Genomic DNA, 26,584 nt, shown 5'->3' with positions numbered 1-26,584 from the left:
GAGCTCTTAACCTCCTATGCCACTGCTGCTCCAGAGAGGGGTCTGCTTCATCATCTCCCAGCTGTTCATAAGCGTCTACCCAAAGAAACACACTTGAAAGAGTGCAGGAGGCAGTCAAAAGGTTAACAGCACTGCTCGGGGCAATTCACACCCCTTCCACCCAGATAGTATGTGGACAACATGCAATTACTTCCAAATCCGCACCCACTCTCGAAATCTCCTCCCAGGTTTTTGATCTGTTTCCTGACTCAGCCAGCTAAATTGGTCTATGGACTTCCTGCCAAGGTCAGATCTCCCATCCTTACGATTAGAGCTGGAAGGAGCCCTAGAGGCCTCGTAGTCCAACCCCCAACCCAATACAGAATCAGCCTCGAGCATTTCTGACCAATGTCTAGCCAGGAACTGGTCAAAGACCAAGGGAGACGGGGGCTTGCTCCCTCCCTAGGCTGCTAATTCCACTGCTGAACTACCTTTACTCTAGAACAGGGGTAGGGAACCTGTGGCTCTCCAGATGTTCAGGAACTACAATTCCCATCAGCCTCTGTCAGCATGGCCAATTGGCCATGCTGGTAGGGGCTGATGGGAATTGTAGTTCCTGAACATCTGGCTAATCTGAATTCCCCAGATAAGCCTCCACAGCTCAGGCGGCAGAGCTGGGAATCAAACCCGGTTCCTCCAGACTAGATACACGAGCTCTTAACCTCCTACGCCACTGCTGCTCTAAAAAAACAAAAGCCACTAGTATCCAAGTGGCAGTTTTCCACCCCTAATTTCATTTATGTCACGACTGAGGGACGCAACCCCTTTCCCAATCACCCCAAAAGTCATATCTGTAACAATGTTTAGACCCGTTTTCTTGCCAGCTGTCCCTTGACACCAGATTGGGAAACCAGAGAATCTCAGGGTTCATGGCACTTCTCGTATGTCACCCCTATTCTTCACCACATGCTACATGCTAATAGCAGCCTGTGACAAAGGGTAAATGCTTTCAAAATTACAAAACACAAGGATACCAGCACTCTTGGAGAATGGCTATAAAAACTACTCCGCGTCTGTGACTTGCTGTTGTAGCTTCAGAGCAACATTGGAAGCCATTCGCCTTGTTATAAGGAATGCTGTAATTGAAGGAATGTGGACTGTGGTAATTCCCCTTGTCAGTTCCGCATGGAAATCCGGTCCCATCCAGGGATGGCCACAACTCCAATACTGTGAACTCATCGAGCTCCAGGCACATCAAATAATTATCCTAGATGTAGTCAGCCACCGAGGCAATTGCCATCACGTGGTTGGGTCGCTCTTTTGAGGAAGCAGGTAGAGCAGAGGCATTAAAGCACTGCAACGCAGAGAAGCAACATCGCTGCTAAAACACCTTTCTGGAAAGTATAGAGGCAAGGTTCAAAAGAAGCGTTATCAGGAACTTAAGACTGATGGCCTCTGCAATTTCCAAGAACGGCTGACTACACTTGTAAAAGTTTCGAGCAAAGAACCAGAGTTGAAGCTGAAGGTCCCAGAATTCAACCTGGAAAATCCAGTTGAAAGGCTTACAGGTGGCAGCGGTGGAGTAAAGATTCAGAGAGAGTGCCTGCCAGCGTCTTGGGCATTACGCTTGGTAGGCAAAAGGAAATGCTGTGGACAGAGCACCATTTGATTTTAGTGAGGCCCTTGACAAGTGCCCCATAATATTCTTGCAATCTAGTAGACAGTGCTGGTAGATGGATTTGTAATTAGTTGATGGGCCAAGGCCAAAGGGTGCTCACCAAGGACTGCTCTTCTTCCACCTACCTCACAGGGTGTTTGTTGTGAGGGGGGAAGGGCAAGGAGATTGTCAGCCCCTTTGAATCTCCTACAGGAGAAAAAGGGGGGATATAAATCAAACTCTTCTTCTTCCTGGAGAGAAGTGATTAGCAGGGTGCTGCAGGCTTCTGTCCTGGGCCCAGTGCTATTCAATATTTTGTCAGCGACTTGGATGACGGAATAGAGGGCACACTAATCAAATCTGCAGATAACACCGAATTAGGAGGGATAGCTCACACCCTGGAGGACAGGGTCAGAATTCAAAATGACCTGGACAGGTTAGAGAACTGGGCTAAAACAAAGCAAATTTCAACAGTGATAAATATAAGATGTTTCACTTAGGTAGGGGGAAAAAAATGAAATGCAGATATGAGATGGCTCACACCTGGCTTGACAACAGCATATGTGAAAGGGATCAGCCATGTGATGCAGCAACCAAGAAGGCCAATGCAATTCTGGGCTGCATCAATAGTAGTGTCTGACTCTAGATCAAGGGAAGTAAGAACACTTCTCTATTCTGCATTGGTCAAACCTCGCCTGGAATACTGGGGCCCAGTTCTGGGAACCACAATTCAAGAATATTGATGAACTGGGATGAGTCCAGAGGAGTTACCAAAATGGTAGAAGGTCTGGAATCTCTATATGAGGAAAGACTTAGGGAGCTGGGTATGTTTAGTCTGAAGAGAAGGTTAAGAGGTGACATGATATCCATGTTTAAAAATTTGAAGCGAGGTCATGTTGAAGAGTGAGGAAGCTTGCAGAATAACGCACTTTCAAACTGCTTTCAGTGCTCTTTGAAGCTGTGCGGAATAGCAAAACCCACTTGCAAATAGTTGTGAAAGTGGTTTGAAAACACATTATTTTGCGTGTGCGGAAGGGGCCTAGGAAAGGGAGAACTGGGTTCAAGGGGAAGGAAAAGATATTCCACCTAAACATTAGGAAGTGCTTCCTGACAGTAAGGGCTGCTCGACAGTGGAAGGCACTATCTTGGAGTGTGGTGGAGTCTCTTTCTTTGGAGGTTTTTAAACAGGCTGGATGGCCACCTGCTTTGATTGTATCTTCCTGCACACCAAGGGATTGTACTTGATGGCCCTTGGGGTCTCTTCCAACACCACGATGCTGATACCTTGGTTTCATACAGGGCTAACTGGGCCTTTTGCCCATCAAGGCATGAGATTTCATTGGTGCTATGGATTTTAAATAACACCTCCAAATACAGGGTGCTAGAATGACTGAGATAAAAAGTGCTAGCCATGCACGAATGCCCCTAAAGGGGTCACCTGTTCTGCCGCCGTCACTCTGGATTATTTGCTGATGAAACCTCCTGAGCTACAGACATAATGTAGACAGGTGCTAGATCAGGCGCTCTTGGTCGAGGTCAATTTAGAACTTTTAGCTGTGTGCACGCACGGTGGAGGAAGGTTAAATGCTCCAGTCAACATGGCCACAGGACTGCCGCTGAGGAACGAGTGCGCCTAGTCACTCCTCAAAGACTACACCCAGGACAGACCGCTCTTGCTTCCGAAATGGCAACCGGCGTCGATGATTCTCAAGAAACTACAACTGCCTCTATTCTGGGGTCCCTAACCTTTTGGAGCCGGCCGGCATCTCTGCAATCTTGACAGTGGTTGGTGCAGGTGTAGAACAGCTGCCGCAAGAGGCAGAGCCAGCCACAAGGATGTTCCAGTTTACCTTCAGTTACAAGGAAGATTCTTTGGTTGTGGGGCATGAATGGGAAACCAACTCACAATGCCCAATTAGTTTCCTTGCTGGATAAAAGCCCCATTTGACCTTACCCAATTCTGCAGATGCTTGGTGGGCACCATATTGGGGATCCCTGCTCTAGGTCTTCCAGCCAATGTGGTGTAGCAGTTAAGAGTACCAGACTAGGGCTCAAGAGACTTCTGTTTAATCCCTACTCTGTCATAGAAGTTTGTTCAACCCATTTTGCCAGGGTGTAGTGGTTAAGAGCAGGTGGATTCTAATCTGGAGAACCAGGTTTGATTCCCCACTCCTCCACCTGAGTGGCAGAGGCTTATCCAGTGAACCAGAGGTGTTTCCGCACTCCTATATTCCTGCTGGATGACCTCGGGCTAGTCACAGTTCTTCGGAACACTCTCAGCCCCACCTACCTCACAAGGGGTCTGTTGTGGGGAGAGGAAGGAAAAGGAACTTGTAAGCCACCTTGAGTCTCCTTACAGGAAAGGTGGGGTATAAATCCAAACTCCTCTTCTTCTCTGTGAAGAGGAGCAAAATGTGTAAGTAGTAATAAGTAGTAGTTAAGAGTGGTGGATTCAAATCTGGAGAACCAGGTTTAATTTCCCACTCCTTCATATGAGAGGCAAACTCTTATCCGGTGAATTCCGGCAGCTGTCATTCCGGAACTTTTTCGATTCTGCCTACCAATACAGCCTGTTTGGTGTGGTGGTCATGAGCGGTGAAATCTAATCTGGTGAAGCAGGTTTCCTTGCTCATGAAGCTGCTGAGTGACCTTGGGCTAGTCACAGTTCTCAGAGAATTCTTTCAGCCCCAACAGTCTCACAAGGTGTCTGTTGTGGGGAGGATTTTGCAATCTGTTCTGAGACTTCTTGTAGTTGAGAGAAACGGGGCATAAATCGAAACTCTTCTCAAAACCGTTCTCTAAAATTGGAGAGAAAAGTGAGGTTTCTGAGAAGGAAATTGTGCTTGTGTTCACTTACCTCTTGGCAACCCCCATCTTCCCAGAATCGAAATTCCGACATCGCATTGCTAAGGAGAGGAATGTTTACCATCCTCTGATCTGCTGTGTATATTACTGACATCATACAGAATAACAGTTGTCACAACCTTCAGTAGAAGAGCTAGGTTCGAATCCAGTAGCAGAGGCAAGCAAGATTTGCAGGGTAGCTCTCTGCACCCAAAGCTCCCTTCGTCAGATAGGAGCTTTGACTCTAGAGAACTTGTACCCAGAAAACCTTGCTGGTCTCGAAGGAAGTACCATATTCAAATCTTAGTCATGTACTGTAGAGCAACATGGATATCCTTTGAAAAAAACAGCGTTGGGGTGGATTGCTCTTTGTACTGAAAAGACTCCATGTAAAATCTCTGCTGACTCCCAATAGGAAGGGAGAAACACACAGGTAGACTGACTGAAATTCTGACTCTTATGAGCTTTCATGTTCCTAAGCAAAAAAAATAAAAGGACTTCATAATTCACCTCCAACAATGCTTTGGTCAGCTTGTGATTTCACAAGGACCACAAAACATTCCCTTCAAAAAGCGCTTCAAAAACACTTACCTTTACTGTGTGAACTTCTTCAGATGCAAGGGACTGAGATCAGCTTTTATTATGCTCCATATCTTGCAGAGGAGACCCCTCCCATCAGTCCGTGCCCCCCCCCCGCAATGGCTTCATTTCCCCCTGCCCCACTCCTTTGCTTTCCCCATCTTATTTGCTATGCAGGCACCCCTGAGAGTTAGTTATCACAACCTTAAACGCCGCTAAAATACCAGTTTTTGTACAGACGTCAGCCATTGTTTTGGGAGATTTTACAATGCTACTTCCTTCTGTAAGCATATTGTTTTCCGCCGTTTGCCAAACTTCAGATTGTGGGTGAGACTGGCCCTTCTTTGTGACCTTGAACCCAAATTGAGGATGACCCTTCAGTCTTAGATAACAGGATCCCAAGAGTCTTAAAATTACCCAAATTACCCTATTTAATTTTAATAACAACCATCCCCCCACCTGATACCATGGAAGGAAAAGGGACTTGGTTGGTGTGATGAGGACAGAGAAGATTTAAAGATACTGACATGCCGGGCAATCAAAGAGAAGGTGCACATTAATTCCCAGACAAGCCAGTACTTAGAAAAAGAAAGGATTTCATAGAATCATAGAGTTGGAACGGGCCACACAGGCCATCTAGTCCAACCCCTGGCTCAGCCTTGATCATTCCTGACAAGTGTTTGTCAGCAGCTTCTTAAAAACTGCAGGCGAGGGGGAGCTCACCAGCTCCCAAGTAGCCGATCTCAGAAACACCTAGTGTGACATCATTTGAGATCTGGGCTGGAGAAACCCAGCGTCCCATCTTCGGCTCCGGTGGTTCCTGAAAAAGAAAAGAACACTAAAATTTAAGTGTTGTGTATTCATGCCTCTGTCGATCTACCTGAAGAAGGGATTTGTGAACCACGGCCACAAATATGTCTAGACAGAACGATCACATCATAGTTTGGTTGTGAGTGGACTCATCCATAAACCGGTTGTCGGATTCACAGATGGCTCTTTTCTTTCTGGACCATAAGGAAAAAACAACAACCCAAACCCTTGCATGGCTGAGCATCCCTGTTGCTCAACCTATCTTCTATGTCTCAGATTCAAGGAAATCAGATCCAACTATGTGAATCTCACTCCTTTACAGTTACCCGATCTCCCCGATTTATTTAGATGACACTACTTGTTGGACAACCCTGATCCTTCTCTCTGTATGATAGGGGCAGACTTTCTCCTGGAAATTACTAAACGCCAGTAGATTTCCTTCGTCCTAACATGTATACTCTGTATCGTATATGCTTTTTAATCTGTTTTTATTATTGTTGTACTGCTGTCGATGCCAATAAAGGCTTGCTAAAAAAAAAACACCTATCTTCTAGACAGAGGTGAAGTTGATCAATGACCTTCCTTCCAGCACCTGCGAAGCAGATACTCTCCCACTCAGCCCGTCTCTCCCGAGGAACACAAAACTAACATCCAAGGCATCCTTTTGTAAAATCTTTTGTGACTTGTACAGCAGCCTCACAAAAAGCCAACATTCCCACACTGTAGAACATAGGGGGAAATTGAAAGCTGCGTTTGGCCTGAGCATGTACGTTTGGAATGACACAGCTTCCCACCGGAAACTACTGACTGATACTGTATAATCTGCCACCAGTCTCGGTGAGAAAGGAGGACTGTAAATATATATATATATATTTTTAATGACGTGTTTCTGTACGAGTAGATACTGAAAAAGCGGGACATATCCGCCACTCCTATATTGGTGGCGCCGAGGTGAAATGTTGAACTGTGGAATTTGGAGCACTGGATTAACTGCTCTCCCCTTAATGTATTGTCGGAGGCTTTCACGGCCGGATCCAACTGGTCCTTGTTCAGCTGGGACAAGATCCACCAGACCACGGCCACACAGCACGGAAAACCCACCAGAACCAGTTGTTCTCCCCTTAATTTCAGCCTCAGGTTATCACTAGTCCCATTTCTAATCAACAGAGAGCTGCTACACTACCTGTGGCTCTCGGAACCAATAGGTCCCCAATTCAAATCTCCCCTCTACTATGAACTCTTCTGCTGACTTCTAGAACAGGAATACCATATCTTGTTGGGCCAAGCAAATAAATCATGCTCACCCCTTTCTGTCGGAATAGTACCAGAACAGGGGCACATAGCCAAATATCTTGAACTATTAACTGATCCCCAACAGAGATGGATTATTACAAGGGCCAGATGCAATACTTTTCCATCGGCCATTACAAAGGGTCGCTACCTATCTATCCCTCTCCAGGATCGGGTCTGTCCACACTGTAAAAACCAAGTGGAGACTCTTGCTCACATTGTACTTGACTGTCCGAGATATGTGGGTATTAGGAATTTCTCTCCTGGGCGGGTCTTAGACAAATCTGAAAAAGACTCTGACAACTCTGTTGTGGAGCTTTTGTTAAATAACACAGAGGCTGTGCTCTTGGAAAAAGTAGCAAAATTTCTTTTACAAGTGACAGAATTTTCTAAGTAACATCCAATGCTAGATACCGTTTATCTGTCTGTGTTTTAAATGTACGTTTGATTTGTACTTCAGAAATGTCTGTAATGCTCTGGAGCCTATTTTAATATGCCTAATAAAGGTTGTTGTATTGTAACTCTTCTGCTGCAATGCAGGTAGCTAACAAACCCAAAGGTTAATACTATGCACCCACCCTCACATGCCCCACTTTTTACCCAGGCAATGCTATTCTTTCCTCCTTTCCCAAATGAAACTTCTCAAGTAGCAGAGCAAGCTCCGAAGCATTTACAAGTCAGTTCAGAACCCTCAACGGACACCAGACTCTCCCGCACAACTCAGATCAGCACTCAGGCAGGCAAGACTGGGCACCCCGGCACAAAGGAAGAAAGCAAGTCCGTGGCCTGCAGAGTTGGGAAGAAAACAATCCCCAAACTGCAGCTGAAGAACACAGATTCAATCCAATGCAGAACACTGGACAAGACGATACGGGGGGGGGGGGGGGGGGGGGGGGGTTAAGGATGCTACCCAGAATTTGCAATCTGATCACACCGGGAGACACATCCATTGCTAAGTGGCAGTAGATGAGCCTCACTGCTTACCCATAATACTCACCTACTTTACAGCGTTGCTATAAGAATTACACAACAGTGCAGAGCTGGCTGCTTTGGAAGAGGTACACAAGTGCTAAATTATCAAACCCCATGTATGTCTGACAACTGCTAGTTTTGTTAATGACGAGTGAGTAAGGGGCTAAAAGGAATCATGAAGGGGGGAATGCAAAAAACCTTCCCCTCTGGACTTTCCCACTGATGCATCTTTTTTCCAAAGAGTGCAAAGTACCCCACAGCCGGCTACTATTCTCACAACAGCCCTCCAAGGTGCTAATATGGTTAACTGCATGGTTACCTCTGAACTTGAACTCAAACCCCACTGTGCAGGCCATGTTTTTTCAGTCTACAACTACTTTCAATGCTCCGACCCCTCTGAGCATGCTCAGGCTTCAGGCGGCGGGGGGGTTATCCTGTTGGCCATAAATCTGAGCCTACTTGCCGGGCAAGTTACCCAGACTAAAAGACGCATGCAGGAATCGAACCCGCGACCTCGGGCGCACCGAACACGAGGGAGCGGTCTCACCTTCTAGGCCCCGCCCACCAACGCGACGCCCGCGTCTAAGGCTGGCGGGAGGGAAACCCGGCCTCCCGCCTTCCACGGTTTCTATAGCAACCCCACAACGCCTTCCTCCCGCCAATTCCCGCTCGCGCCCATCCCCACAAAATACCAAACGCCATCGAGGAGTTTTGGCCCTTCGTTCCGCCCCTCGCCGTCGCCCCCGTTATCTAAGGGGGAGGGGAGCGGCTGTTCCCGGGCCAAGCGCGGAAGCTCCATTTTGCTCCCTCTTTCCTCCACTTTAACCCGCTTCGTTTTTAAGCCCGGCTCTCAGAACCGTTTCTTCTTCTCAGGACTCCAGGACGCCAACGGACACGGCCGCACACAGCCCGAGCGTCGCTGCCAATATGGCCGCCCTTAAAGAGCGGCTTCTCCCTTAAAGCATTAAGGACCTCCCCCGGCCGCCCATCTCCCTCCGTATTCCTCCCTCTGAGTCTGCGCACCGCAGCGGCTCCTGGTCAATGTAGTCCTTTCGCCCCTTTCCGCGGTCATTGACAGCCGCGGACGCCCTTTAGTGGACTACGATTCCCAGAAAGCTACCGAGGGAGCGGCGAAAGAGCCAATCAGAAAGGGCCCGCCCGCCTGTCCGGGGAGAAGGGATGATGTCATTCCTAAGCCGGCGAGGGGCGGGGCTCTTTGCTGTGCTGCGCCGCAATTCATTGTGCGGGACTCCGCTCGCTGCGCAGCCTCCAGCAACCGCGGCAGCGGTGCAGCAGTCACTGGATCCCGGGCAAAAGGGGGCGGGAGTGGGTGGGGAGGCGGGGAGGGGACAGCAGAGCAAAGGGGAAGGGGAGAGATCTTTTTTCTTTTTTGCTGAAGCCCACCCCACTTTGCATCCCCGGGGAGCTGCTGCAGCCGGCGTTGCCCCATGCCGGAGTGACTTGATCTCGCCCCCTTGGTGGATGTTCTTTGTAACAGGCGGAGGGAGCGACCATCCCAAACCAGGTGAGTCCCTCCAGCCGTGCAGTTTTTTTGTCTCGTTTAAAAATCAATCAATCAATCAAGTCGCTTTCTCCAAATCGGGGGGGGGGGGGGAAGAGAGAGAAGAGAGCTTTGTCTGCCAATTCTCCCGCTCGCCAGGTTGCATGTCGCAAAATAGCCCCCCCCCCCCCGTGTCCTGCATCCTGCGTTTATTTAGGGGTCGAGCCCACTCGCGTTGATGCGGGATCCCTGCCTCTCTTTCTCCCAAACCCTGAGTTGTGCAAAGCCAGCTCTTCCTTCCTCTCTCTCTTTCTCCCCCACCTTTCTTTTTCGAGAAGGGGGGGGGCGACTTTCCATGTGCACGGTCCCTCCAAAGGCGGACTTGCCTGCAGAATGCTTAGCAGACTCCCTTTCTCCTTCCTCTCCCCGCTCTCTTCGTTTTCCAGATGTGGCCATGAGTGCCTGGGTGGGCGAAGTAATTAATACAACTATTGATCAAGCATGGATTGGGGGGGGGGGGGCTGTTGGATAGAGACCCCTGGATTGGCAGAAAGCGGCATGCCTTAACAGCCAGCTTTGAACCCTTGAGTCAGCACCCAGCCCTGCGGTCGCCCTGTTTGAAAGATCATATAGAGGGTATGTTTTCAAGACGTCAGGAATGTTTTCCCCGCAGCTGGGGGCATCCCTCGCCCATCTTTCTCCAGCGATGACACGAGTAACCACGCTGCTGCCCGTTTGCGAGCGTGGCATCGAACCGTGATGCCGAGTCAAGCCGGCATCCCTGTATCCTAAGTCAGCCCTGCAAACTTGAACAGGACTGAAGGATTCCTGGGCACATTTTTTGTGGAAGGACTCCCCCCCCCCCCAATAAAATTTGACTGCCCTCTGCCCTCGAATTAAGTGTGTGCTGCACGCGGAAGGCGTTTTAATCTGAAACTTGGCAATCTGAAGCAGGCTTGCTAGGGAGTAATTGCTTTTGGGGAATCTTAGCTGGGATCCTGTAGGACAGTGGTGGCAAACCTATGGCACGGGTGCCAGAGGTGGCACTCAGAGCCCTCTCTGTTGGCACGTGCAAACAGAGTGGCCCCCCACACATCTAGGCTGGCCTGGGCCACTGGGCTCGATTATTAGCATTAAACCTAAGACCTAGTTTTGGGGAAGCAGTGTAGATAACCCTATTAAGTGCTGGTAAACCCCACTGATTTTCATGCGAAGAACTAAAGCACGATCCTTTACCTGGGAGTAAGCTTGGTTGTTGGCAATGGGGCTTGCTTCTGAGTAAACCCTCCTAGGAATGTGATTCACCCGTTGGAAGAGTTGCATGGTTGCTTCAAAGCAAAGCCACCGACTACCACCAAGCTTGCTCCCGAGTAATGCGCGCCTCGGAGCCAACTGGTTTTTCTAAACTAAAACCTCAGGATTTGGGTTAAATTGCCGTGTTGGCACTTTGCAATAAATAAGTGGGTTTTGGGTTGCAGTTTGGGCACTCGGTCTCGAAAAGGTTCGCCATCACTGCTGTTGGTCGAGTGGATTTATTGCAAGGTCCAGGTATGACTTGGTTGGGCCGGGGGGTGGGTGGGGTGGGGTGGCTGCCTCCTCTGACCCCAGAATGGCACTGGGGGGTGGGCATGCCTGGACGGATGAACCTGAAGCGGGGTGAGGCAGCTGCCTTGAGAGGTTTATCAGACCCACCAGCCAGCTGAGGCAGCCCCCTTTGGAGCAAGGAGAGGGGTCGCCCCATACGGGTTGTGGAGCAAATAAGCCCTTCAAGAGGACAGATCCAGCCGCTTGGCATGGCTGAGACTCCTGCTGTAGGAGCCTTGGGAATAAGACTATCTTTAGGAGAAGAAGAGTTTGGATTTGTATCCCACCTTTCTCTCCTGTAAGGAGTCGTAGCGTGGTTTACAAACTCCATCCCTTTCTCTCCATCCCCGCAACAGACCCCTTGTCAGGTAGGTGGGGCTGAGAGAGTTCCGAGAGAACTGTGACTGGACCAAGGTCACCCTAGCAGGCTACTTGTGTAAGAGGGGGCGGGGGAACAAATCCAGTTCACAAAATTGGAGTCCGCTGCTTAGGTGGAGGCACGGGGAATCAAACCAGTTCGCCAGATAAAAGTCCACCACACTTAATGACCACACCAGGCCAGCTCTCTTTTGCATGTCTTTCCCTGTTTTTCCCCCCTGATTGGTGGTCAATGAGGTTGAAATCTGTTCAAACTTTGGTCACTCCCCAGTATGCAAGTCATGTGTTGTCACGGGGTAGCTTCTTCTGTTTTTACTTTTTTCCCCTCCCCTTGATGAAAATATACCCTAAATGCTGTCAAGATGCTAAGGGTGACAGCGTTTTTTGGGAATGTGACAAGAGATCCGTTAACTGGTGAAGGAAAAGCAAACATTGACATAGCAAAGGCCTCAAGGGAAGTCAGACATGGACACAGCAAAGGCCTCTAGAGCTCATTCTTTCTCTGGGGGTCGTTGGCCTCCGCCAGACAGAGCCGGTTGTTCATCTTGACCCTCTTCTGCTGCAGAATTTCCCTGAGCTTATGCATGTTTTCCTGGGAGTGTTCCACAGCATTCCTGTGCGCGCACACACAAAATATTGTAGCCTTTGTTTCTGGGCATGCTTTGGATTCTCTGGCTTGCATGAGATAAATTGCAGTGCTTTGAACAGTTGGTCGGTTGCGTAACCTCTGTGTTCGTAGGGCTGCATTAGACCGGAGGGGCATTATAGGTTTCCTCTTGTATCGAAGGCACGGACGGTGCAGGATTCTTAGAGCGCTTTTATCCAGTAGTCCTTTCTGTCTTTTCCTGTCTTTTCCTTCTTTTCCTTCTTGCGCAAGGCCGGCAAACTTAGAATGGGCAGACAACTTTCGAGTGCCGTATGTGGCTACAGAAAGAAGAAGAAAAAGAGTTTGGATTTATATCCTCCCTTTCTCTCCTGTAGGAGACTCAAAGGGGCTTAAAATCTCCTTCCCCCCTCACAACAAACACCCTGTGAGGTAGGTGGGGCTGAGAGAGCTCCGAAAAGCTGTGACTAGCCCAAGGTCACCCAGCTAGCGTGTGTGGGAGTGCACAGGCTAATCTGAATTCCTCAGATAAGCCTCCACAACTCAAGCGGCAGAGCTGGGAATCAAACCCGGTTCCTCCAGATCAGAGTGCACCTGCTCTTAGCCACTACGCCACTGCTGCTCTTTCCACGGCTGTAAAGATGTCTCTAGTTCAGAGCTCCTCTTCGCCTTGGAACTGACTGGATAACAAGTTGCTGTCCTTGGCCCGGCGCGAATATTGGGATAATAATGGATTGTTGCAAAGTGCGCCTTAGTGTGAACTCAGCATGGGCAACTGTGTTGCCGCAGACAGAAATGTGCAGAGCAAGCTGGCGACTTCTTCTTACGTTGAGTGGGAAGCAGCTTTTAATGTGTTGTGATTCACCCATGCAACACAGGCTCAGTAAAGACTTTGCTATGTCATGCACATGGTGTCAGCAACATAACAACGGGCTCTGGGCCACCTGTGTTTCTTTTAACACCGATGGGAGTTGCTTTCGGACCTCTCAGTCAGAGGCCACGACGGGATTGGTTCCCTAATTATAGAATCATAGAGTTGGAAACGAGCCGAAAACCTTCTGGCGTGATCCGAAGCAGAGTTACTCCTTTCAAAGGCCCTTTTGGCCAATGGGTTGAAAAGGAGGAACTCTGTTTAGGATTTCGCAGCAGCCCAGCTTCCCTCCCCACACTTCTGTGGGAGGCTTGGCTGGAATGGGCATCATTTATTTCAACTCTTTATATATAAACGGCAACCATGACCTGAACAAAACACACTATGTATTGCACCAGGAATGGCGCAGAATTTTCGGCAATGTAGTCAAAAGGAAATATTCTGTTTGTTTCAGTGGTCAGTAAAGGTTGTCAGTTTCTCACAGAAATGTTTTTTCTCTCTTAGAATCATAGAGTTGGAAGAGACCCCAAGGGCCATCAAGTCCAACCCCTTGCAATGTAGGAACACACAGTCAAAGCACTCCTGACAGGTGGCCATCCAGCCTCTCTTTAAAAACCTCCAAAGAAGGAGACTCCACCACACTCCGAGGTAGTTCATTCCACTGTCGAACAGCCCTGACTGTCAGGAAGGTTTTCCTGATATTTAGGTGGAATCTCTTTTCCGGCACCTTGAACCTATGAGTCCTGGTCCTAGTCTCTGGAGCAGCAGAAAACAAGCTTGCTCCCTCACCAACATGACATCCCTTCCGATATCTCAACATGGCTATCATGTCACCTCTTCACCTTCTCTTCACCAAACCCAACTTTGCTTGCATCATATAAGGTGAAACATCCATCCCCAATCAGTGCAAGGATTGGGGATGCAGCAGTGGCGTAGTGGCTAAGAGCAGGTGCATTCTGATCTGGAGGAACCGGGTTTGATTCCCTGCTCTGCCGCTTGAGTTGTGGAGGCTTATCTGGGGAATTCAGATTAGCCTGTGCACTCCCACACACGCCAGCTGGGTGACCTTGGGCTAGTCACAGCTTTTCGGAGCTCTCTCAGCCCCACCCACCTCACAGGGTGTTTGTTGTGAGGGGGGAAGGGCAAGGAGATTGTAAGCCCCTTTGAGTCTCCTGCAGGAGAGAAAGGGGGGATATAAATCCAAACTACTACTCCTCCTCTTCTTCTTCGAGAGGTCTTTTGAAATGTTTGGGCTTTGGAGTGCTCTCTTCAGTTAGCAGTCCAACCCTGAGGACTAGACAAGATTTTTTTGTCCTTTGTTTTTGCGGTCAAGTTACAGCCGACTTTTGGCAACCTTATAGGGTGGTTTGCCATTACTTGGCTCAGTGTCACGCCCCTGGTGTTCCTTGAAGGTCTCCCATCCAAGTGCTTGTCAGGGTTGAGGCTGAGGCCCCTTCCGCACACGCAACATAATGCGTTTTCAAACCACTTTCGCAACTGTTTGCAAGTGGATTTTGCTATTCCGCACAGCTTCAAAGAGCACTGAAAGCAGTTTGAAAGTGCATTATTCTGCATGTGCGGAATGAGCCTGAGAGTGAGTATCGGCCCAAGGTCACCCAGCATGTTTCCTCAGCAGAATTGGGATTCGAATGTGGGTTTCCCAGATCTTCATCCAACACCTTGACCACTAGCAGAAGAGTTTGGATTTATATTCCGCCTCCATCTCCTGTAATGAGTCTCAAAGCGACTTTACAAACTCCTTCCTTTCCTCTCCCCATGTCAGGCACCCTGGGCTGAGTTCTGAAGAATTGTGGCCAGCCCAAGGTCACTCAGCAGGCTTCATGTGCAGGAGTGGGGAAACAAACCCAGTTCGCCAGATAAGAGTCCGCCACTCAGGTGGAGGAGTGGGGAATGAAACCTGCCGCTCTGACCAGTTTGCCGCTCTGACCAGTTACACTATGCTGGCTCTCTGAACTGTACGGAACACCTTGTTAAATTGAACAGGCCTTGTTTTGGAGTAAACCTGCGGGCAGGTGAAGTTGGTAGGTGGGCCTTAGGTTCGTCAGTGTCGGCCCCGACTTCTCTTGCACCGAGCCTGGGTTGTTTGAGACTCCAGAGTTGTTCTCGAAGTCTTTCCTTGGCTGCTGCACAGATTTGTTCCTCTGCTTGTGTAACCGACACCGTATTGCCCTCTGGCAAACTTGCCTTGGAATCAGCTCAGTTGAGGGGGTTGCGTGACACGAACAGCGACTCCCCCCTTCCATTCCTTTAGTCCCGCACTTTTGTAAACACCGACACAAGAGCCACAGCGCGGCGTGTCCCATCTGGTCGCCTTTTTATCTTGCCCGTGCAATTTGGAGAAACAAACATCCTTCAGCTCGGTCTCCTTGCCTGTATATTTTATCGGATCTCTCTTCCTTCCTCTCTCCTTGTTGGCAAAGGAGAATAACAGCCAAGCGGCACGTAGATCCCTTGCATTGAAACAAAGAAGTGTTTTGCGCTCGGGATTGTGTTTTTATAACCTCCCCTCCTTCCCACTTATTTTGATAGTGTGTGTGTCCGTACTGTAATAACGTTTCCTGTGCCGCTTGTAAAACTAGCGGTTTTCGTAGGCTCGGTTTTGTTGGCTCGGTCGAGCGAGCTTTGGAACCGGTGTCTGAAAAGTATGCGCCGGGGGCTTCCTTGGCGAACTGGCGATATGCGAGTTATGAGAAAACTATGCGAGGACTTTAGGGAAACCGGGCGTGTTGCAGCTTTAGATCCAAATATAGCACTCCGAGAGCATATGTTCTGCATAGACTTTTAGAAAGTTATGTTGCAGTATTGCAGCCGTGTTTGTTTTGCGTTAATAGCCTCTTGCTGTTGGGAATCTGAGGAGGGCTGTAACAGCATTGCAAAACATGCCCCCCCCCCCCCGAGATCTCTCTCTAGGGCTGCAGTTCTGTGCAGAGGTCTATACCGGTGATGGTGAACCTTTTCGAGACCGAGTGCCCAAACTGCAACCCAAAACCCACTTATTTATCGCAAAGTGCCAACACAGCAATTTAACCTGAATGCTGAGGTTTTAGTTTAGAAAAAACTCTGAGGCGTGTGTTACTCAGGAGTAAACTTGGTGGTAGTCAGTGGCTTTGCTTTGAAGCAACCGTGCAATTCTTCCAATGGGTGAATCATGACCCTAGGAGGGTTTACTTGAAAGCCAGCCCCATTGCCAGCAACCGAGCTTACTCCCAGGTAAAGGATCGCACTTTAGTTCTTTGCATGAAAACCAGCAGGGTTTAACAGTGCTTAACAGGGTTACCTACCCTGCTTCCCCAAAACTAGGTCTTAGGTTTAATGCTAATAATTGAGCCCGGCAGCCCAGGCCAGCCTAGATGTGTGTGTAGTGGGGGCGACTCTGTTTGCGCGTGCCCACAGAGAGGGCTGAGTGCCACCTCTGGCACCCGTGCCATAGGTTCGCCACCACTGGTCTATACAGTTATGCATGACGTGGAAAGAGCGGAGGAGGGGCTTTCTTCCCTCTCTCATGATGCTAGAACGCGGGGTCATCTGTTGAAGCTGGAGGCTGAGTGATTCAAAACAGATGAAAGGAAGTATTTCTTCACACAAGGCAGAGTTAAACTGTGGATCTCCCTGCCCCAGGGCGTGGCGATGGTTGCCAAATTGAAAGGCTTGAAGAAGGGAGTGAACGTGCCCATGGAGAAAAGGCCTATGCTTGGCTGCTAGTCAAGATTGATGCTGGGGATGATGCATACCTGTTCTCTCCAATATCAAAGGGTACGCCTGTTATATTAGGTGACGTGAAACACAGGCAGGATAACACTGCTGTGGTCGTCTTGCTTGTGGGCTCCCCAGAAGCCCCCGGTTGGCCACGTGTGAACAGACTGCCGGACTTAATGGGTGTGGCTTTTCTTAAGTGTAAATCCAATGTATCTTGTGCATAGGATGTTTTTTTTCTGCAAAATGTAGGAAAACTGTAAGTTCCTGTAACTGTAAGTTAACAGTCCAGGTGCTCGAGAGCAACAGCCACAGAAGGCCCTTGCTTTCACATCCTGCATGGGAGCTCCCAAAGGCACCTGGTGGGCCACTGTGAGTAGCAGAGAGCTGGACTAGATGGACTCTGGTCTGATCCAGTTGGCTTGTTCTTATGTTCCTCCAGCGTTGCTTTATTTCAGAAGGCCATTTGCTTTTGAATCTCTCCTGACCTGCCAGTGGAGAACTGTAACTGGAAGTAGAATCATAGAATCACAGAGTTGGAAGAGACCCTCAAGGGCCATCAAGTCCAACCCCCTGCCATGCAGGAACACACAATCAAAGCGTTCCTGACAGATGGCCATCCAGCCTCTCTTTAAACACCTCCAAAGGAGGCTACACCACACTCTGAGGTAGTGCATTCCACTGTCCAACAGCCCTTATTGTCAGGAAGTTTTTTCTGATGTTTAGGTGGAATCTCTTTTCCTTCACCTTGAACCCATGACTCCTGGTCCTAGTCTCTGGAGCCACAGAAAACAAGCTTGCTCCCTCACCAACATGACATCCCTTGAAATATCTAAACAGGGCTATCATGTCACCTCTTAACCTTCTCTTCACCAAACTAAACCTACCCAGCTCCCTAAGTCTCTCCTTGTAGGCAGAGGTGGGATCCAGCAGGTTCTCCCAGGTTCCCTAGAGTAGGTTACTAATTATTTGTGTGTGCCGAGAGGGGGTTACTAATTGATTTTGCCACGTGATTTTTGCCTTAGTTACGCCCCTCCTCTCAGCAGTAGCGCACAGAACTTGAAGCAGTCTAGCAAGAGGTGCACCGGCGTGTGTGGCAGCCTGCGCCTGTGTGCATTCGTTTCCCGCCCAAGGACCGGGGCATTGGCTGCATTCTTGCCATAGCCCCGCCCAGGAATGCCCCACCCCCAGAATGCCTGGTCACGCCCCCGTCGTGCCCCGCCCATCCCCATTGGCGCTACGCCACAGTTTGAATCCCACCACCATGGGAACCTGCTACTAAAATTTTTGGATCCCACCACTGCTTGTAGGGCATGGATTCCAGACCTTTGACCATTTTGGTTGCCCTCCTCTGGACCCATTCCATCTTGTCAATAACCTTCTTGAGTTGCGGTACCCAGAACTGTACACAATATTCCAGGTAGGTCTAACCAGTTCACAATAGAGAGGTACAATTACATTCCTCGACCTAGAAACTGTATGCCTAATGATACAGCCCAAAATCGCATTTGCTTTCTTGACTGCCGCATCACACTGCTGACTCATGTTCAGTTTGTGGTCTACTAAGACTCCCAGGTCCCTTTCACATGTACTATTGTCAAGCCAGGTGTCCCCCATCCTATATCCGTGCATTTCATTTTTTTCTGCCTAAGTATAGTATCTTATCTGTGTTGAAATTCATTTTGTTTGTTTTGGCCCAGGTCTCTAATCTGCCCAGGTCATTTTGACTTCTGACTATGTCCTCTGGGGTATTATCTACCCCTTCTGATTTGGTGTCATCTATAAATTTGATTAACATGCCCACTATTTCATCATTCATTGATTTAAAAAGATCTTGACGGATCAAGAGCGTCATACAGTATAGGACAGCTTCACGTGTTATGATCAGTGGTGGGGTTCAAATTAACAACCGGTTCCGAAGACTCAGCGGTGGGATTACAACTAGTTCTCCGAACTTGGCAAAAAATTAGCTACCGGTTCTACCGGACTGGTCTGGATAGGCAGAATCCCACCACTGGTTACGATGTATAAACTTCTCTGTGTGCTTTGAGAACTGTGTTCAGTTCTGGTCGCCACATCTCAAAAAGGATTTCGAAGAGATAGAAAAAGTGCAGAGAAGGGTAACGAGGATGATTGAGGGACTGGAGCACCTTCCTTATGAGGAGAGGCTGCAGCATTTGGGACTCTTTAGTTTGGAGAGGAGACGTCTGAGGGGGGATATGATTGAAGTCTATAAAATTATGCATGGGGTAGAAAATGTTGACAGAGAGAAATTTTTCTCTCTTTCTCACAATACTAGAACCAGGGGGCATTCATTGAAAATGCTGGGGGGAAGAATTAGGACTAATAAAAGGAAACACTTCTTCACACAACGTGTGATTGGTGTTTGGAATATGCTGCCACAGGAGGTGGTGATGGCCACTAACCTGGATATCTTTAAAAAGGGCTTGGACAGATTTATGGAGGAGAAGTCAATCTATGGCTCCCAATCTTGATCCTTCTTGATCTGAGATCGCAAATGCCTTAGCAGACCAGGTGCTCAGGAGCAGCAGCAGCAGAAGGCCATTGCTTTCACCTCCTGCATGTGAGCTCCCAAAGGCACCTGATGGGCCACTGCGAGTAGCAGAGTGCTGGACTAGATGGACTCTGGTCTGATCCAGCAGGCTAGTTCTTATGTTCGAGAAGCACATATGTGCTCCCATCGGACTAACGCGCCTCTCCGCCTGGGCCCAACTTTTATTGCAGTGCTGCCAGCCCTGGATTGATGCTGAGCTGTGACTCTTGGCAGTTTGTTTTCTCCAGGATGTTCTGAGGGATGGCAGCTGGAGAGTCCCAGGATGGGCTCTTTCCTGCCTCCTTCATGAGCCAGGGAAGCAGGGCCTCTGGGCTGTAAGCCAGTTTGCTCGACTGATTTCAGGAAGTCCAAGCGTGCTGGCAAAAAGCTGCCAGCTTAGCCTAAAAATAGCTGATATGTCAAAATTCCTGTTAGGGGCCTTCAAAATATCTGCAGGATGTGATAAAAAATTGGAATCGGATATAGAATCCTAGAGTTGGAAGAGACCCCAAGGGCCATCAAGTCCAACCCCCTGCAATGCAGGAACACACAATCAAAGCATTCCTGACATATGTTCATCCAGCCTCTGTTGAAAAACCTCCAAAGAAGGAGACTCCATCACACTTCGAGGCAGTTCATTCCACTGTCGAACAACTCTTAGGCCCTTTCTGCACGGCGGAAAGGGCGCCTCTCCACCAGCAGAAATTATGCTGGTGGAGGGGAGGGGCCGTTCGCACAGGAGTGTACGAGCGGCCCCCCAGAGGCCAGCGCAGAAAAGGTGGCTCCGCATGGAGCTGCCTCTTCTGCACCCCCCCCACTCACTTCATCCTCCAGTGTCAGTCTGGAGGGCTGCAGGGACCCGCCCATACTGCCCTCCGACCTCCAGGGGTCGGAGGGCAGCGTGGGCAGGTCTCAGCAGCCCTCTCTAGACTGACACTGGAGGACAAGGTGAATGCGGGGGTGGGACGGGAAAGCTGCGTCTTCGGCATGGTGCTGTTCGCACCGCACCGACGCGATGGCGGCGCTTTCCAACAACCTCCCTTGGGAAGGAAGATGGAAAGTGCCGCCGCTCAGGGCCGCACAGGATGGCGCTGCTGTGTTGCAGCAGAGGCGCCTGTGCGAACAGCACCCCAGGGACCCGTGTTTTTCTGTCCCTGGGCCGCTGTTTTGGCCCTGTGCAGAAAGGGTCTTAATATCAGGAAATTCTTCCTGATGTTTAGGCGGAATCTCTTTTCCTTCAGCTTGAACCCCTTACTCCGTGTCCTAGTCTCTGGAGCAGCAGAAAACACGCTTGCTCCCACACCAACAAGACAACCCTTCAGATATCTGAACATGGCTATCATATCCCCCCTTAACCTTCTCTTCACCTAACTAAACATCCCCAGCTCCCTAAGTGTCTCCTCGTAGAGCATGGATTCCAGACCTTTAACCATGTTGGTTGCCCTCCTCTGGACCCGTTCCAGCTTGTCAATCTCCTTCTTGAATTGCGGTGCCCAGAACTGTACGCAATATTCCAGGTGAGGTCTAACCAAGGCAGAATAGAGATGACAGAGGGCCTCATGTAACTCAACGACCTTCTAAAAAGAAGCATTGGATCCATGTGTAATAGATACATAAATAGAGGCTTGCTGGTTGCCCTCCAACCGTTCCTTACATAGGACTAGCACCTTGCCGAGAGGAATATAAAACCCTGCCCCAATCAATTCTGGTTCTTCCAGTCTGATATGCATCTGAAAAAGTAGCAGGAGTTGTTAATCCATGTTTGTGAGTCGCAGCCAGGTTAGCCCAGGTTTGATTTGAGCCTGTCAGGCCTTGGGAGCTGAGCAGGGTTGGCCAAGGTCAGTGTTTGGCTACTAAATGTAGCTCTTTATTAAACATTTACCGTATATACTCGCGTATAAGCTGAGTTTTTCAACCCTGTTTTGAGGCTGAAAAATGCCGGCTCTTCAGGCCTCTGCTGAGGCTGGGGGCGTGGCCGGGACGACCTCCCTGCGGCTGCACAAGCCGCTTGTTGCTGCCCTCCTCGGAGGGTGAAGGGGGAACCCTGGCTGGCTGGGCTTCCTCAAACTCTGGGAGGCAGAGGGAGCTCCTTATTTGGGCAATGACATCAGGGGGAGTCACTGCCCAAATAAGGAGCTCCCTCTGCCTCCCGGCTTCCCACCTTCGGCTTATACAGGAGTCAATACCTTTCCCCAGGTTTTGGTAGTCCTCGGCTTATACACGAATCAGCTTATACATGAGTTTATACGGTATATCGCTTCTTTTTGGTTGAGGGAACCCCTGAGGCAGAAGCTGTCGCTCTCGGTCGCCCCTCCTTCTGTGCACCTTTCCGTCCTGTTTGTTCCCAGACTTTTCATTTTGCTGCTCCTGTGTTACAGAACAGATTACCAGCCGCCTGTGGCCTCTGGCAAAACCTTTCTGTTACAGCAGGCAGTGTCTTGAGGAGAAGGTTTTCAGGGCAAAGAATATTCACCAATTGGAACATCACTTTCTTTGAAAGCAGTGTGGCTTTTACCCTATGGACTTTAAATACACACATTTATGCATACACATACATACACACATATATGCATATATTTATTTTATATTTATTTATGTATATATTATATTCTTACCCTGTCAATCTCCCAAAGGAATAGAGCCGAACAACTCAAAAATTCAAAATTGGCACACTGACCTGGATTTGTATGTAGACATCATTTACAATAATTCGAAGCAACATTTACTCAAAGTTATTTTTTCATTGTTATTGCACACATGTAAATCCACTTGCACTAATGCTAACCTTATTCTAATATACTATAATGAGAAAATTAAAGTGCATAATATATATAAAGTGCCAGTGTCAATAAATCATATCAAAATACAATTTCATCATTTTGTTCAAGATATAATGACAAAGTCCATATGAGACTTCAAACTAATGAGTTCCAAAAATTTCTTGATATGTCCATATTTTGTATGGTTTCAAAATGGAACTACACAATTTTTCACCAACTGTATTGACAAACAATCATTCACACGTCCATATGAGACCACACTGTTCAATTCCAACGGAAATTTTATCTCTCCATTTTTTTGTAATATACATATAGTGTACTTGTATTTAACAGTGGTTTGTTTGCCTATTATTTTGTTTGTAGGCTGATTTGGGTTACTTTGGAAAAGCAGGATCTAAATATTTTAATCCAATAAAACCACATTAAAGAGAATTGCAGTAGCATAAGCATAAAAACCACTATGCATTGTCAAGTTCTGACTAAATGGTAACCCCATGAATTGACGACCTTTAAAATCTCCTATCTAACAGTCTTGCTCAGCCTTGGTAAATCCACGGCTTCCTGTATTGAGTTGATCTGTCTCATGTTGGCTCTTCCTTTTCCCATGCTGCCTTCAACTTTTCCTAGCACGATTGTCTCTTCTTGTCTTTTCGTGATGTCACCGAAGCTCGATAATCTCTTCTTAGTTGTTTTAGCTTCTAGGAGAACGCAGGCTATATTTGATCCAGAGCCCACTTATTCAGACTTACTGTCTTCCGGACATCTTCGGGTCTGCTCTGGTAAACATAAAAGCATAAAAACTTCCAGCCGATCACGGTGCCGTCTATCGGAGTCCATAAAATAGTACAGCTCCGTGCATTGATTTCAGTGGACGTTGATGGGACCTGTAGGAGGTGGCAGAGGTGTGATCGAACAGCCTTCTAACAGCTGCCAAAAAGGGTGTCCAGAGAGCTTTCCTGGGAGGGAAATTCACAGTCTTGCATCGTAACAACCTGCCCTTGTTAAGCATTTCAGCAAATTCCTTCTTTGGGAGCCAAGACACACTTAACGGAGCCTTTGGCAGAGCTCTTCATTTATTATGTTTTTTTGGCTACTTGCTCAAAGATGTGGGTGAAGGGCACTGAAACCCCTTCCCTGCCCTTGCAGAGAGAAAGAAAGATGGTGTTGAAGGAGCAGAGCCTAGTACCAGTAGGAGATCTGGTGCGGGCTGGAAGGATTTCCCACATTTGCTTGCTTGGTCTTTGGATTTTTGCATCTCCAACTCTAACATGCAGTTCATTGGGTGCCTTGGGCTATATGAGGACATTTCCTCTCTTTTCTGCAATGGGTTTTGTTGTCTAAGCTGGTTAGAAAAGGAATAACAGTAAAATGTTATTAACCAGTTCAATCTTTATGTTTAGATAACTTCTTCTGTCACCTCCTTTTTCCTTCTCTCCCCCTTTCCCCTATCCCTCACCTCTATACATCTTTCTTCTTTTTTGCTTCCCCCTCTTATCCTTTCTTGTTACTTTCTCATATCCTATCTCTAATCTTTTCCTCTTCTATAATCAATGGAAATACAAGGCCTCTCTAAACTCTTACTCTTGTTTCCTCTTTCTCTTACCTTCTCTGCTTTCTACTCTCTATGTTTCATCATTATCTGCTCTTTTTTCTGTTGTGTTTTGTTCCCAAATGACAAGTTATGCTAAATGGATGTAATAATTTCTATATATTTTAAACCTAAAAAAAATTATTTACAAAAAAAAAGAAAGAAGAGGAAGAGTTTTGGATTTATACCCCACCTTTCTGTCCTGTAAGGAGACTCAAGGGCACTTGCAAGCTCCTTTCTCTTCCTCTCCCCACAACAGACACCTTGTGAGACAGGTGGGACTGAGAGAGTTCCAAAGAACTGTGACTAGCCCAAGGTCACCCAGAGGAAAGTAGGAGTGCGGATACACATCAGGTTCACCAGATAAGCCTCTGCCACTCAGGTGGAGGAGTGGGGAATCAAATCCGGTTCTCCAGATTAGAATCCACCTGCTCTTAACCGGTACACCATGCTGGTAATGCCTCCAACTGTTCGGGCAGGGCATCACAAATTCTTTTTTGCTGTTCTCCTGGACAGTAGGGGACTAACCTTTCCAATTTTGATAGTCCTGCATTCAGTGAGGTCCCCATTGCACAGTTCCGCTGAAATTTGTCTGTGAGGGTGATCTAGGAGATAGAAACCGTACTTACTTTGGTGTGACGGCTGAGGGAAGAGTGGCAAAATCTTCTACTGCTGCCGTTTTAAAGAACAAGAAGGATGGCATTAAAGTAAAGTCTAAAGTAAAGGACTAGATCATGGCATGATGGGATGTCAGCTCAGATTGAGAGAAAAAGTACCCATATGAAGCCAATATAAATTAAATCTACAACCTGTGAGGCTGATGAAGCCATTGAAAAACGTGGATTAGACGCAATGCCTTGTGTTTAAAAGAATTTGGACTTATGCCTGTGCACAATTTTGGACTTATTATTGAATACGTACAGAATACTTACCTGAGTGGATTCATATAAAATGTTGATGAACCAAGATGGACTGAATATATTTATGTATATACATGTTTTCGCATTGATTGAATACTTACCTTCAGGATGTTGAACTGATGGGAGAGTATGAACTAAATCCTTACCTGAATTAATACGGATGACCCTGAATCTATTTTTTACAATTGTTAAAAATAAGTTGAACTGACCTGTTGGATGTAGTCGACGAGAAATGATTGTATTTGTAACTAATGAAATATAAAAAATATGAACAATGATATAAATTCATGTATATAGATATATGTATTTGAAATATTAGTTATAGCCAGAGTGCAACAGTAGTGGTAGTTCTATTATTAATAATATTTACTATTGCACCCCCTTTTCTTATTAAAGTCACCATGCCCAGAATGTTGGGCTTAAAAGGGGTTACTGATCAGAGGTTCATAGAGGTGGCTAGGGCAGGGGTAGGGAACCTGCGGCTCTCCAGATGTTCAGGAACTACAATTCCCATCAGCCTCTGTCAGCATGGCCATCAGCCTCTGTCAGCATGGGAATTGTAGTTCCTGAACATCTGGAGAGCCGCAGGTTCCCTACCCCTGGGCTAGGGCAATCCATCCCATCGGATGCAACCTTTGCCCTAACAACTACGCCACCTGGACCCTCGGGTGCATCAACATCAGACGACCACCCATGGCCAGCATTTGCAAGCCCTTCCGCGGGTATTTTTGTGGCTTACATGGCCACAAATAACATCAATGTAAGCAGCGAACCATAGATGCAGGCAAAACATTAGGAGCCAAAAGTACCAGGCCACGGCCACAAAGCCCAGAAACCCACAACAGCCAAATAAATAAATACTTTCTTCTTGTCAGTTTCAGTAAATGTTGACATTGGTGTCTTGCTCTTCCCATGAGATTGCAGGATACCACGCAATAAGATTGTGCTACTTCTTATTGCCAGCGATGTGTAGTGGTTAAGAGCAGGTGCACTCTAATCTGGAGAACTGGGTTTGATTCCCCGCTCTGCCACTTGAGCGGTGGAGGCTTATCTGGGGAACCAGATTAGCTTGTGCACTCCAACACGTGCCAGCTGGGTGACCTTGGGCTAGTCACATTTCTTCGGAGCTCCCCCAGCCACACCCGCCTCCAGGGTGTTTGTTGTAGGGGGAGTGAGGAGAGAGAAAGTAAATTGTAAGCCCTTTTGAGTCTCCTTATAGGAGAGAAAGGGGGGATATAAATCGAAACACGGCTTCAGCTTCTTTTTTACCTACACAACAGCCCTGTGAAGTTGGCTATGTGTGAGTGTGTGACAGATCGATTCTTACCCCAAACCCGCCCAGTCGAGCAGGCGTTTGAACTTGCCGTGTTGTGTTCTGTCAGCATGGTGTGAGTTAGCATTCGGAACTACTGTTCAGAGGGAAAAGGAAACAAAAAGCCCTAAATGCAGCCATTTCTCGGTCTGGAGACCCATTTTGAATCTCGGCAGATCAGAATGCAAAGAGCCACTTCCTTGCAGAGAAAGCCTCCTGTGGGGTAATTGGCGGAAGAACAGCTTGTCACACACCGATGTGAACAGAAGTTTAATAGCCCTTCGGGAACTCTGTGTCCTTCTAGAGCAGTGATGGTGAACCTTTTTGAGACCGAGCGCCCAAATTGCAACCCAAAACCCACTTATTTATCGCAAAGTGCCAACACAACAATTTAACCTGAATACTGAGGTTTTAGTTTAGAAAAAACGATTGGCTCCGAGGCACGCGTTACTCAGGAGTAAGCTTAGTGAAGCAACTGTGCAATGCTTCCAAAGGGTGAATCACGATTCTAGGAAGGTTTACTCAGAATCAAGTCCCATTGCCAGCAACCGAGCTTACTCCCAGGTAAAGGATTATGCCCAGGCCAGCCTAGATGTGTGTGTGTGTGTGTGTGGGGGTGATTTTCCACCCTGCTCCCACATAATGAA

The 26,584-nt window shown here is 47.9% G+C and overlaps 1 protein-coding gene across 1 annotated transcript in view; it reads left to right on the top strand.

Annotated features, from left to right (window-relative positions):
* Positions 1-9,473: 9,473 nt before the first annotated feature.
* RAB30 (RAB30, member RAS oncogene family) overlaps positions 9,474-26,584 on the top strand; it is a 59,464-nt gene continuing 42,353 nt past the window's right edge. Inside the window, exon 1 of the mRNA XM_048493375.1 lies at positions 9,474-9,656. The gene's annotated coding sequence lies outside the window, so the exon portion shown is untranslated. The remainder of the gene's footprint in view (positions 9,657-26,584) is intronic.

Source organism: Sphaerodactylus townsendi, linkage group LG04, assembly GCF_021028975.2.
Source record: "Sphaerodactylus townsendi isolate TG3544 linkage group LG04, MPM_Stown_v2.3, whole genome shotgun sequence".
NCBI classification, from domain to species: domain Eukaryota; kingdom Metazoa; phylum Chordata; class Lepidosauria; order Squamata; family Sphaerodactylidae; genus Sphaerodactylus; species Sphaerodactylus townsendi.
Note: the sequence above shows the minus strand (reverse complement) of the source record. Positions and strands in the feature narration are given on the sequence as shown.